This window comes from Stylophora pistillata, chromosome 2 (assembly GCF_964205215.1).
Source record: "Stylophora pistillata chromosome 2, jaStyPist1.2, whole genome shotgun sequence".
Lineage (NCBI taxonomy): Eukaryota > Metazoa > Cnidaria > Anthozoa > Scleractinia > Pocilloporidae > Stylophora > Stylophora pistillata.
In genome coordinates this window covers 6,387,867-6,401,653 of record NC_142520.1, presented here as the reverse complement: position 1 = coordinate 6,401,653, position 13,787 = coordinate 6,387,867, and the positions used below count along the sequence as shown (strand labels likewise).

The window sequence follows — 13,787 nt, the reverse complement described above, 5'->3', positions numbered from 1 at the left end:
GAATTATGGCGAATAATGTTTACAAAAATAAGAGATGGAAGCCTTATCCTTAATACTTCAGAATGCAGTGCACCTCAATCCAGCCAAGAGGCCAGTTTTAGAAAATATATATATATTTTTCCAGTTTAGGAATAGCTGAACCTTTTTACTGGGTGAAAAAATGTCAAATTAACTTTTTTTCGCCACATTGACCCTCTCGCATGTTAATTTGTAGCATCTTTCAGCTGGCTTTAGGTAACTGTTGAATGTAGAAGCAGGAACCACGACAAAAAACGCTCTGCTAAGAGTCAAAGCTACTGATTTCCTACTCTGATAAGAACAGCAACTATGGCGCGCTGTATCATCGATCGATTGATTAATGGCTTTGAGAGCTATGTTCGTACTAGCTAATCTCTCATAGGTTCGTACTTATAATTCCTACTTTTTCTCAAAGATTTCAAAGTGCTCCTGCTTGGCTCAACATAAAGGAAACGACGCACACTTCAATATGGGCGTCTCGTAATTTTTGTTTACGTTGAGAAGATGCATTTTCTACATTTTGTGATCCACGGAGCGCACTCGATACTTACCTCATAATGTTGTCTAGACTGACGTGTCAAATTAAATCTGTTGATAGATAGCCATGTGCCGAACCTCACTTTTCAACACCTTTCTTGTGAAAATCCTTCATTAAATTTTTGCCCCGCAGAGATGCTACGTGAAGAAAAATTAGACCCCCTCCTGACTTTGCGCTATTCAATAGCGCAAAATCGGGAGGGGGCAAGAAATTCAAAGTCGTATAAAGCTCGTCGTGTAGGGTGAAGTAGACCCGAATGATTAGCATTTTCCGGTCATAGCTGTGACGTCATCTTCCGACCGCACTGTAAACTTCGGAAATTAACATGGCGGCGTAAGTGTGAAACCAGTAGTTCATGTTGCGCACGATTGCAGGCTGTAAGCTCAGACTACGCCACGCATCTTTTTAGCGTACGGAGTGGGAGACTAATAAGCAACTCGCTAGACAAGCAGAAGAATGTTTCCGGACCTACTTACTTAAGTAAAGGACTCTATGCTACCTCACCCGATGTTACTTTTCAATACTACAGGACAATATATAAGTACATAACATAGGGTGAGGATTATTCCTAATGATGTCTGAAGCAATACGATATAAGACCAAGCCATACTTTTTTTGCGTTGAAAGAGGGTGTTAGTAATGAAGTCCTTAAAAGTGACATATTAAAAGGAAGCAACTTTGAGCGAAGTCACATTTATTCATGATTATGTGCTTGGGCTATATGTGTACTTTAAAATCAACTACTATCCTTACTATCCCATCGAAGGCTAACATAAGAACCAATATAAAATAGAATTGCGAGTGTTGCAAGTATCTTTGAGGTTTACCGTTTTACGCCGTACGAAAAGCCAGCTATACATATAAAAAGGCTATAAATAAAGAAGAGGAACCTTCCCATCCCCTCGCCCCTCAGTCTTGATGGTTTCGCCTGTTAAACTTCCGATGAGCTGCCTGTTCTAGCGGGAAAATCTGGCGGGAGAATTGAATGTGGTATCTGTGTTTACAATGGAAGAAGCGAAAGAATCTTCTTTTTCCGTGGAAATTTCCGAAACATTCGGCTACGTTCAGTCTTTGGATCATGCCAAAAAGATGATTTCAAAATATGAAACGACGAACACCGTAAAATTTTCCAGTTACGAGGCTGACAAGGACTTTGGAAATCATGGTGTATACTACTGAAGGTAATCATTCACTAAACAACTACATTTAACCAGGAACGTAATTTTTTCATACAGAAACATAAACTTCCATCTTCATTTAAGAATTTCATCATCCACTCAATAGAATAGCTTCTGCTATTTAAACATACGCAATCTTCATCATTATTTTTGCTTTCATTCCTCAGTTGGTTTTATAACCAGCTGTATTTCATCTCTCTTTGTAAGTAAGTATGTGTGCATTCAGAATAAAACTAATAATCTCTTTCAACAATAAATTGCAACATTAAAATTTGAAGCGCAGCCAGGATTAGACATATTAAAATACAATAAGACCGTTCTTTCTCAGTATTTAATATTAAAGTTTACAACTCACTGCAGATTGAAAAAGATACAAAACATGAAAGATCAAAAGCATCAAAACGATTGAGAGATGATATGGTAAAAGCAAATGTGAGGTCTGAGCAGAGAATTTACATAGAGTTTCCTACTGAGACTGACCATGCACATCATCTTATGGGAGAGGTAAGATAATAGAAGGAGAGGGTATGAAGTCCACCTGCAACTGCCAGTACCAATCAATGTTTGGTTCATCAGAAAAAAAAATTAAGCTTTCATTCCGGTATTTAATAAGGTGTCTTGTTGGAGCTATGACACACCCTCTCTGTTTTAAATTAAGCAGAACATGCCTTAAGAGAAATTAATACCTTAACACATATTATTCTCATTTCATTCCAGGGGAGCAGCCTATCTCAGCCTGTGGATGACAGGATCATCAGACAAATTGAAAAGCTTGTCAATGAGGGAGTGAAAGACACCCATGAAATGTGGAGACACCTGACTGTCTACATAAAAAATAAAATATCAGCAAAGGATGAAATCCAACCATCTCCCTCAAACCGTAGGTTTTATCCTAAGCTGAGTGATATAAGGAGCCACATGTAACGAGCTACCATAAAGCACAGATTCTCAAAAATTGATCAAGAGAATGTGGTAGAAAAAGTTATCCAGTGGAAAGCATCTAGCCCAGAGGACTTCATCTACTTTCAGCCATGTGGAGATGTCTCTTCAGCCACAACAGATGGAGAAGACCACACTACAGAACAGGATCCCAGCACCCTTCTGTTTGTCCATCAAAGTGCCTGGCAGCGCAGACTCCTGAAAAGATATGGCAACATTTGTCTACTGGATGCCACACACAAAACTACCCGTTATGCTTTACCTCTGTTTTTCCTTGTGGTGCACACAAATGGTGACTACCAGGTATTTGGATCATTTGTGGTGCAATTCAAACAGCATTCTGATAAAAATCAAACCGGGCTTAGTTGTCATTTGCTTTCGCAAATGCAAAACCTGATCAAAGTGTGGATGATGAAAGGTAGCTATCTAAAATTTATCTAATTGAACTTTTCCAATGCCACCAGTTTTGAGAGTTTCAATTACAGTATTTGTGAGCTCCAATGAAGCATGCAACAGTATATTTGCTAACAATTTTTTGCCAAAACCTAAACAACAAATGAACTATCTGACTTGTGAAAAAAATTTATTTTGGCTGGGAAAATGTGACATATCACTCACTAGTCAGTAAGCTAGGCCAGAGTATCTTGTAAATATTGAGATGCCTTTAAAGTTTTGATGAGCCAACTGCACCATGTTATTTACAAAACAGCATGCAGTGTCATATATAATATAATGTACATGCATGACATATTCTGTGATTAATAAGCCTTACAAGTAAAAATTTCTATGTATTTATTCAATGATAAAACAGGATCATTATATTATGTCGTAACAAGAATTTTCTCTTGAGCTGTTTATTTGGAATAAGGTTTGTTCTAGTCTGCATGCATACATTTTTGTGTTTTCTTTGTTTGACTTTTTCCACACTAAGACAATTCGCCAGTACAATCACAACAACAAATGGCACACATGAAGTACTTGTCACCTAGCTTCTTCACACAATTTTGTCCATAAGGTCTTATGTGTGGGATAAGTTGATTTTAAAAATATCGCACACCAGAAGGTTTCAGTTCTTATTATATGACTGAGAAAATTACCTCTTTATGATTGACTGATAGGAGGCAAATTTATCACTAATTCTTATTTTGAACTGCATTGCTAATGAATGCAAGCATGTTTGTAATTTTCTCAGTCATAATAAATGAGTAATCGTAACAGAAAGCTCTAACGATTAAGGATTTACACTACTTGCAATATTTGAAAATTCTTTCAAATTGCACTCGGTTAAAAGCTCTTCTTTCAAATTGCACTCGCTTAAAAGCTCACTCGCTTAAAAGCTCAATTTTGAGAGAATATTTAAAATATCACTTGTAGTGTAAATCATTAATTGCATTATGTGACATTCACATTCATAGAATTATCAATACAACATCCATACCCCAGAGACATAACAATCAGTTAGATTCAGGGTTGCTCAGAGGGCATAAAATGAAGGTGAAGAGGCAATGATTTGATTGGTACATAACTTGCTCTGAATTTGTAGCTCTTAACCAATTCTTCAAAAAATGTTCTTCAAGTAATTAATTTTATTAAATGTAAGCTTGTAAAATTGACGGAAGTTTTGGCATAGAAAAATAACACTAATATTGCATAAAGTTCCATCCCTTAAACAAAGAAGGCCAAAAACAGAGCGTATATGATAGACACTGAAATACATCACTTAGAATTCTCAAAATAATAACAATAATCCTCACCCTATGTTATGTACTGTCCTGTGCAAAAGGTCCAAATAACGTCAGGTGAGGTAGCTCGAGAATAGGTCGGCTCGTGAGTTCCTCCGGAAACATCCATCTGCTCGTCCCGCGAACTGCTTATTAGACTACAAACGTAAACCAAAACAATGCGTGGCCTGGTCTATCTTACGCCTACAATCGCCCGCAACATACTGGTTTCACCATTACGTCGCCATGTTAATTTCCGAAGTTTATAATGCGGTCGGGAGATGACGTCACTACGATGATCGGAAAATGCTAATCATTCGGGTCTATTTCACCCCATGTTATCTAATGCCGACCATTCGCGAGGTGTGTTGCGTGATGGTTCACTGTACAAATACAGGACCGGCGTCACGCGACAGTAGCGGCGGATATTTGAAACCGGATACAACCATTCGAGGTCCTTATACTTCCCTCATTTTAAAGAATAACTGCGTACAAACACTGTGTATAAACGGTTCTTTGTTTATGTTTACTTTAATATAACATAAGCTTTTAATTAATATTCGTGGTCAATTATAAGACATTATCCGTTCAAGGTTGCATTTTCCAAGCCACACGAGTTATTTTCTTTCCTTTCAATAAAAACGCTTGAATGTACTTACTGTATGATTCACTAAATGTTTTTTGGAAACAACATTGCAATAAAACTGAACACTGAAATAACATTGTAATTGTTTGTTTTGAAATAAATAGTACTTATCGAAACGATTGGTTATAAAATCGATTGCTGGTAAAACCACACTTGCTCAACCAAATGATAGCAATCTCAATCCTTTTACAGACAGACAAATCATTTAGATTACAGATTTAACAAAAGCGACTTCTCATCGACCATTAATGGTCTATTATGCTTAAAATTCAATGCAGGATACTCAATCGCGAGAATTTCTCGAAGTATAAGGACCACGAGAGGTTATATCCGCTACCGTCGCGTGACGCCGGTCCTGTATTTGCACAGGGAACCATCACGCAACACACCTCGCGAATGGCTTCTAACTGGACACGACACTTTGTGGATATAAACTTGGCTTATACGAAAAAAGGAAAGAAAAATATATACGAATGTTGAGTATAATTTTCATGATCGTTGCACGTATCTAACACTGCAAGTTGTTTTTTCTTTTCTCGGCAGATATTTATTTATGATCAGTGCACGTAATGCCACTGTATCGACGAACAGTAAACAAGTCGGCTTGCGGCATTCATGCAGTGTAAATATGTTTTATTTTTCGGGTCTGAGTTTTCGAGACACCCAGAGGGTCTGAGTTTTTCGGGTCTGAGTTTTTGAGACACCCACAGGGTTTGAGTTTTTCGGATCTGAGGTCTGAGTTTTCGTGGTCTGAGTTTTCGAGGTCTGAGTTTTCGAGATACCCTTCGGTTGTCACAGATCGCTGCGATCGGTTGCGATCATATGTGAACATGTGATTCGCGATCTTCTTTGCTAGTTATCGTGAGGAAAGCCGACAAGGAAGACGCAAGAAATGTAAGACTTAATGGGGTTAGTGTGGAATGTGTTGTGATCGTTCTTTGAATGGTTGGTTTTTCCATTTTCAGGTCAACTTCACAAGTTTTTCAAATTGTTATTTTTTTTTCGACTTTATATGAATATAATATATCCGCGAAAATTATGTTAGGGTTTTAAAAGAGGGCGAGTAGAATTTAAAATTTTTGAAGGGCTCCGGTATGTTTTTCTCTTCAAAGAAGTCAGATGGGAAATAAGAATGTAAATCAGTTATTCACCCAGATTCATGCTGGTGTTAAAAAGGTGTCTTTTTCTTGTCATGAAGGGATTACTAATCTGCCTTCCATCCTCTTCACATTGTGCATATGAGTACGAGATAGTGATTACGACGGGGGTGTGGAAAAACTCTGGGACAACTGCTCAAATCGCTATGGAGATTTACGGATCTGATGGAAAGAGTGGTATTAGTCAGCTTAGTCAGTAAGAGCCTTGTGTAACTAATACCAAAATTCTCTCGAGGTAATTTGGATGTAGCTATATTTAATGCTAACAAATCGCTAGGCACGACTCAAGGAGTGCAGAGTAGTCATAACAATTTTGGAGATAGTCCTTCGTGGTTTCTATAGGAAATTCTGATTCGGGACATACCGTGAATCCAACCATTCGTGGAAATTTACGGCCAGTCAGTGGTTTGCTCTTGAGCGGGGAGACGGGCGTATCGAGCGAATATTCCACTTAACTGCAACTCAAATGGATTTAGGTAGCAAGGTTGCAAGACTTTGGTGACGAAGCCTCACAGAGTGTCATATTTGGGTTTCAGTCGCAGCGAAACTAAGAAGAAGCCGCTTTACAAGAGTGCAGCGGCTTTCTTGCTGCCTTTCGGTGCTTTTGACTTCCATGTTTGCTAACGCGATGTTCTATAAGCTACCAGGAAGATATAAGCAGCCTATCGAAGTTGGACCACTGAAAATGTCGTGGAGAAAAGTAGTCACTGGTATTGAATGCGCACTTGATGTGGCACCCATAAACATTGTCATAGTATCACAGTTTCGGAAAGGAGCTGGGAAGTCTGCCACGAACAATAGCTATTGTTCTAAAGGTACCCTGATCATTGATATTGCTTGGTTCTTGTTGTTCTGCTCTTGTACTTTTTTCTGCTTCGTTTTCAATATTCTACAGTCTGATTTGGGAAAAAAGTGTCACTGAGCACAAGGCTGTCTTCAATGCTGATCTCGTTCGCACAGGTGACAATCAAGGCAGCGGTTAAAAGTGTTCTTCACAGCTCTACTTCTCGCAGGCATTTTGGAAGTAAAGGCAAAAAAATCAAAACTACGTACCTGCGAAAATTCTCATTGATCTAAAAGTGTCCTCTCAAAACAGAAATTTTGGACACTGAAATTATCAGAAGTGGAAAAGATGAGGAAACGACAGGCCAGGAATCAGAACCTGTCACGTTACTTCACAGAAATTGTTATTTATTTGGTGTTCGTTTTCTTGTTAATGATAGTGTGCTATGGAAACAGAAAAGACCATCGTTAGCAGATGAAATCAATCCAAGATGGTCTACTAAACTTCAACAAGTAAGTAAATACTATTTGGTTGGGAGTAATCCTCAGCCGAAATTCTTGTGATTAATCAGCCTCAGATATTCTTCAGTACTAAGATTATCGAGTACAGGAAATAAAGTTGAATGATGGCGACCTGCTCAAAAAATGGAAAAAGAGGTGTTGCGATGTGAAATGAACCCGTAGAAATACTGATTTAAAGCGGACGTGTAGATTATAACTCGCATGCGTGATCTCAATTTAAAGTTTACCTTTTACTTTCACTCTCACAATGTTCTTTTAACCCGATGATCTTGTGCTAACTCGGGTGGCAGACAATAGAATGTACTTGAGCTGGTTGCAGAATATTCTCCTTCCTGAAGTGTTCTCCAGCGGATGGTACAACAGTCAAGAGGAGACGCAAACAATGTATACGGGTAATAAGCACTCTCTTCTTGTTGGAATGGCTCAAGTAAAGCAACTCAGAGTGAAATTGGGTAAGTTTATTATTTAACTTTTTGTCTTTCAGGACTTTTTAATTTCCACATGTGATTTTACCTCTTATGGTTATATACATACCTTGGAGTCTGAGAGAGAAGCGAATAGTGTCCAAACTTAGATATAAATGGCGATAGTTTATTCGTCTTTTCCCTAAATGAAAAATATGCCACACCAGAGAAGAATGTTTTTGTTTCCGACCATTTCAACTGTTACTGTTTATAAGAGTGCTTTGTTTATTAAAGTTAGATTTAGGCTTATATGGACGGCGTTCTACCGCCCCCTGAGGCAAACGCGGTTTAAAAGTGTTCTACAAAGAGCTTTCTTTTTCTTTATAATAGAAATGTATGTGTCTATTTAATACTTTGAAATGTGACATACCACCAATAGAAATACATCCATTAACAAAGTACTTAAAATGGTTTATTATATGCCAAAATTGCAGGCCAATGTCAAGTGGTAAGATACATGGATGAATTATTCCAAGAATGCTTCGAAGGATACTCAACAAAGAACGAATACAAGAACGCATACAATAAACCAGGCTGGAGGCCCATGGACAATGTTACGAGAAATGTCGAGTAACTACAGCTTTGCCCAAAGCCCTGGCGTTATCAAAATGCTGATAAAACAGAGACTGTACCCAAGTGGGGACAGTTGTCATTTTACCATGGAGGAGGGTTTGTTGCAGACCTCGGGTACGGGAACCAAACTGGATTCAGCATAATAATAAATTTACAAAACAACGGTTGGCTTGACAGGCAAACAAGAGTTGTCCTTGCCGAGTTTTCTACTTTTAATCCACCAGTGAATATTTTAGGTACTGCCACATACATTTACAAGATTGACGCATCTGGTCTGAAAGCAGCCTCCGTGCAAATTGATGTTCTTTCCCTTTATTATACAGACACAGCCTCGCATCAGTTTTATTTGATTTGCATGTTTTATTTATTGTATTCGTTTTTCTGTATTCTGGAAGACAAAGCTTCAAGATTTATAAACATCGTTCCCGTTATTTGAAGTCCTTTTGGAATTGGGTCGAGTTATTCTAAATAGTCTTCTCTCTTTTGACCGTGGTGATGTATATAACACGACAAGGTAAAGTAAACTCCACGACGAGGAAACTGAAAGAAAGCATTTTTGCAAATGTTAGTTTCCAAGAGGCTATTACTTTCCAAGGAATAGAGAATGCTGTAATTGGGACGCTAATGTTTATCGTCACCACAAAACTATTGCGGATTATTCGCTTTAACAACTACATTCCTTTTTTTTCAGAAACATTGAAGAAATCTTCGCGATCTTTTTCTTCCTTTAGAGTTGTGTTAATGACTTTATTTAAGGCATTTTTGCACTTTGGCGTCTTGATGTTTGGCTCTGTATCTGAGCGTTACTCGTCAATTTTAAAAGGAGCCAATTAATGAACTAGCTGAGGCAAATAACGTATACGCCAAAATATTCGCTTTCTTAATACTTTTCACTCTTACTATCCTCTGCATGAACTTTTCTATCGTTATGATAAACGATGCTCTTTTGGAAGCAAAAAACAACGTGAACGAAAGTAAGCTGTATGAACTTATTGATGAAGATATGTGTTCGAGCTCAAAAGAAAGGAGAGAACTTTTTGATGCAATTAGTAAAACACTTAAACGATGGACAGCATCCCAAACGTCCGCAAAAGAGGAGAAAAAAGAGTTAAGAAACGTCGGTTTTGTTCAGACTACTAAATAACTTCAACTTTCGACAACGGTTTAAATCACTCCTTTTAATCCAACGAAAGGACTGCTAACTTCAAGCGAAAAGCACATCTTCCTATATCCCATAATAGTAACAACAAAATTTCCTTAGTAGGGTGGTCTCATCACAGGTCCAGTCTCACTGGGGGGCGTGATATCCTCCCACTGCGGGTCCGGGCCCGAACAACGTCAGCATTCATTCCAAGAGGAGTTCAAAACTCAACTTTGATTTGTTAATTCAGACTATAATAGCTTTGAGGGAGAAGATAACCAGAGAAAAAATAGATATACATCGATGCAGCAAAAAGAGACAATCACTCTTTGACAAGATAAGCAGCATGTTAAAATCCGCGAAAGGTGAAAGCAATAATAAATGGAGCAAAGGGAAAGAAAAAAGAAAGTTAGATTTCTGGAGGATATTGTTAAGTCTTCTCTTCGAAAACTACGTACAAGAAAGCATGACTTTTTGCAATGGCTGGAAAGAATTGTATCTGGGTTCTCAGAAGAAGACGAAGAATTTCATGATTTATTAAAAACAGCAGAGAGGCGAAATTATTGGTTTTAGAAGGAATTTTGAGAAGTGGTAAGAGGAAGAAAAATATTTCATTCCAAATTAACATGAAAGGCACATACTCCTTACTGTATCACAAAGTGGCTCGCAGACACAAAGATATAGCTGAAATTTTCTGGCGTATCGTGATACCAAATGTAGGATTGTGCCAAGTAGGAAAACAAACACAAACAAAGAAAAAAAAACAAAATAATCTTTCTTTTTTTTTGAGGGGGGGGAGGGGTTTACATTTAGTTGAGCTTATGTCAGAGAAAGTATTTGTATTCAATTCTTCTATGTTTATGCCTCCCAGTTAGCTCAATGGATGGAGCGCTGGACTGTTGTGAGGGAGGTCGAGGGTTCGAGCCCTGGCCGAGCCAACACTCCAGGTCTTCAAAATAATTGACAAGAATTATCCTACCGCTCTATATCATCAAGAAATGGTTAGATATTCTAGTCTTCTCGGATAGGAACGAATAAATGGAGGTCCAGTCTCCTGCAGGGTTAGGGGAAGGAGATATTAATTTCCCACGCACGAGATTACTGTGTGATGGATGTCCTCCTATGGGGTGGGATGAGTGGGTTGGGATCGATTTTAGGCAGGTGAATCTAGTAGAGGACTACGTGTCCTATTGTTCTCTCGCCTGTACACCTTACGAATCTTTAGATACAAATGGAAATATGAGAAACGTATTGATCATACAGATATATTTCCTCTATTAATTTAACTGCAAAGATGTACTCTTAATCATTAACAAAGTGCTGCACAGAGGACGGTATGTGCCTTTATTTTTATTTACCGCTTTTTCAAAGGTTTGGAATCTGTACTGCCCTCGAGTGTGCTTGCCCCGTCCTTCTTATCCCTACCCCAGCCCTCTTCTGCATACCCCAGTTTTTATGACATGGGAAGACTTGGATAGTTCATTTTTTCTCCGGAGGTTACTCCTCATTCCCTCAGTCAATGTGCTTGCAAATACCACGGGCGTCCCAGGTTTCTTGTGTAATCTAACACAGTGCCACACAAAACGTGACAGTTCTAATTTCTTTTTGATCTCTGATCAACACTTTCGTGTCCGAGAATTAAAAAAAAGTCTTTTAATAGGATTACACAATTACAGGTGAACCAGTAGTTTCCATTGTGGTCCTTGCAAACAAATGAAACAAATGGTCTAAATTGAACATAACATCATTAAGAACATCATTAAGAACCCCAACCGGCCGGAGGCAAACTAGTTGGCTATTTACAAGCGTGGCCAAGGATGTGAACTCGGGGCTACCGTGAAACAAATCCAGTGGTGAGGGTGGGACTCGAACCCGGGAGCGGCGGATTACGAGTCTGACACTCTAACCACTCGGCCACACTGCCTCCTTGGCTAGACATTCTAGTCTTCTCGGATAGGAACGAATAATTAGTCTCTCGCTTTTCACAAGTTTTGGACGCCTGTGCTAATACTAACTGTCGATCCACCGTTCTACGATTCAACAGAGGCTCGTTAGGCGTCAAAATCGAAATGCACACTTCGATAGGCGTTTTTGAAATTTGGGTGATTTTTAAAAGCGTTCTGTGAGCATCAAATTAAATGAAATGTTCCCACATAGAATTAAACTATACCTTAATCCTTCCTACACAAATTTATAAAACTGATGCGAGCCTTCTTCTTTTGCGCTTTTCGTGAGCAAAGTATGTTTGCCTCTGCTCGAGGCACTGATTTCCGTCACTTTACAGCTACCGATTCGCGCTCCAGTTTTTGTGAATTTTGTGGGATAAAGAAGCAAGTCTAGGGGGAAAAAAACCTTACCACGTTTCTATGTTCACTCTAAGGTGTCTCTGGATAAAATGCGAAGGTTTTCGATTTTTCGACCATGCGTCACATTTTTCGATTTTCACTCGGTCAACTCACAAAGTTCACCGAGTAAAAACCTCTCTTAATATTTATAAATCATGGTTATGCTAATTTATGTAAGACTTACTCCAACTCTTCACATAGAAAATTATCATTTACCCATTGCAGTTTATTAGCTTTTCTTCTACATCATTAGAAAGTAAGGTAGAAAGAAAAAGTATATAGTTAATTTAATATAAATATACTAAAGTAGGAAAGAAGACGGTCAAAAAGGGAACTAAACTATCCATTTACCTGAACCTTTTATAGTCTTACCAATGGTCGGCAGGTGCATTTAGATGCATGTAAACGTGGTCGTTACCACGTTTCAGAATCGTGCGTACGTGTCAGGTAAATGATTTTATCTTAGGAGAATGGTAGGATATGGTGGAGTGCTTCTCGAAAAATATGCGAACTGCCTCACAGATTCGTCAGCTGTCTTCGCATTTAGATAGGGCTTCCGTGATATGACGAAAAAAATCTTCACCACACAAATATGGCAACGTCTTGGAATAACACGCGCTCTGACTAGCTATAACAGCGCACCATTTCATGATAGCTAAAAATGCACGGTGCAAACCTCAGCGGAAATTGCAATTTTAGTTTCTTTTTTTTTTTTTGGATTTATTTCAATTCTGGTGTCTTTGAAAAAATGCAAAGAAAACGAGCTATCTGCAATATGAATGTATGTGGGCAAATGTTTATAATACACACCGTAGGTAAAACAGTGTCTTCAAGTATGATCACGTAGTTAACGTGGAAAAAAAAGAAAATTCTAAGCCTTCCGAATGTAGGCATGAATTACATTTATTGCGAAGGCAAAATTAGATCAAACATGTCAAAAAACGGACGAAGCAGTTAGTAGATTACCTTTCGCAAAAATATTTAAACTTTATCGATCTTCTTTTCTTAATTTATTCGTTTTCCTTTATTCTAGATCATTTCCAAAAACATTTCGCGAAACCCTAAGGGCAATCTGAAACAGCTGGTTGATAACAAAAACATTTTTTATCGACTTTTGGTATTAGCCCGTCAATTTTGGGAGGGAACAGCTAAATGAAAAACCATTCAGAACTATTATGTGCGTGTTTGAACATAGCAAATTATTATTAGGATTACAATGTAGGTTGCAATTGCAACCATTTTTCGATTTGAATAAAATATGCCTACTGTGAAACTCCTTAAGCGATGAGGTGGTCGACTGGGTACACTTGCAGTTGTGTGTTTTATGTTCTTCGGAAGCAGAAAGTCTACACTGAGTCGAAACGTCGCAATCCATATCGAACGTGACAACTCTGTGAGACAAGTGATTTATCTTCATATGCGGATTATTACTAACTAGGAATCGGTCATTACTTACAGCCTGGAAGAAAAAAGGAGAAGGGGGGAGGGTAATTCGGAGTTTTTAGTCTTGCTACAATAGCCTTACCGAATCCCCTCGTTGGATTTTTAATAGTATAATTATCCCCTCTCATTGGCAATCAATTGTCCTTAGTCCCTCTCTTTATATTCTGTTAGCGACGACTAATCTCCCCTCCGTTCCCCCTGCAAAACATGTGCTCCCCCCTGCAAAAATCCTCCTTATCCCCTCCCACGTGATAAATAATGATTGGCTCCTTACCGCATTCTCATTGACTAAGAGCCACATAGTCTAACGTGAGACATT

General features: G+C 38.4%; 2 long non-coding RNA genes across 2 annotated transcripts; one reads left to right on the top strand and one right to left on the bottom strand.

The window, feature by feature from the left end:
* Positions 1–1,233: 1,233 nt before the first annotated feature.
* LOC148736851 (uncharacterized) lies at positions 1,234–4,644 on the bottom strand. Its single transcript, XR_015997390.1, has 2 exons — positions 4,428–4,644; positions 1,234–2,871 (listed from the first exon to the last, which is right to left on the bottom strand). It is a non-coding gene; the product is annotated as an uncharacterized LOC148736851 (long non-coding RNA).
* On the top strand, positions 2,104–2,658 carry LOC148736852 (uncharacterized). The gene is made up of 2 exons (XR_015997389.1): positions 2,104–2,238; positions 2,452–2,658. It is a non-coding gene; the product is annotated as an uncharacterized LOC148736852 (long non-coding RNA).
* Positions 4,645–13,787: the final 9,143 nt, after the last annotated feature.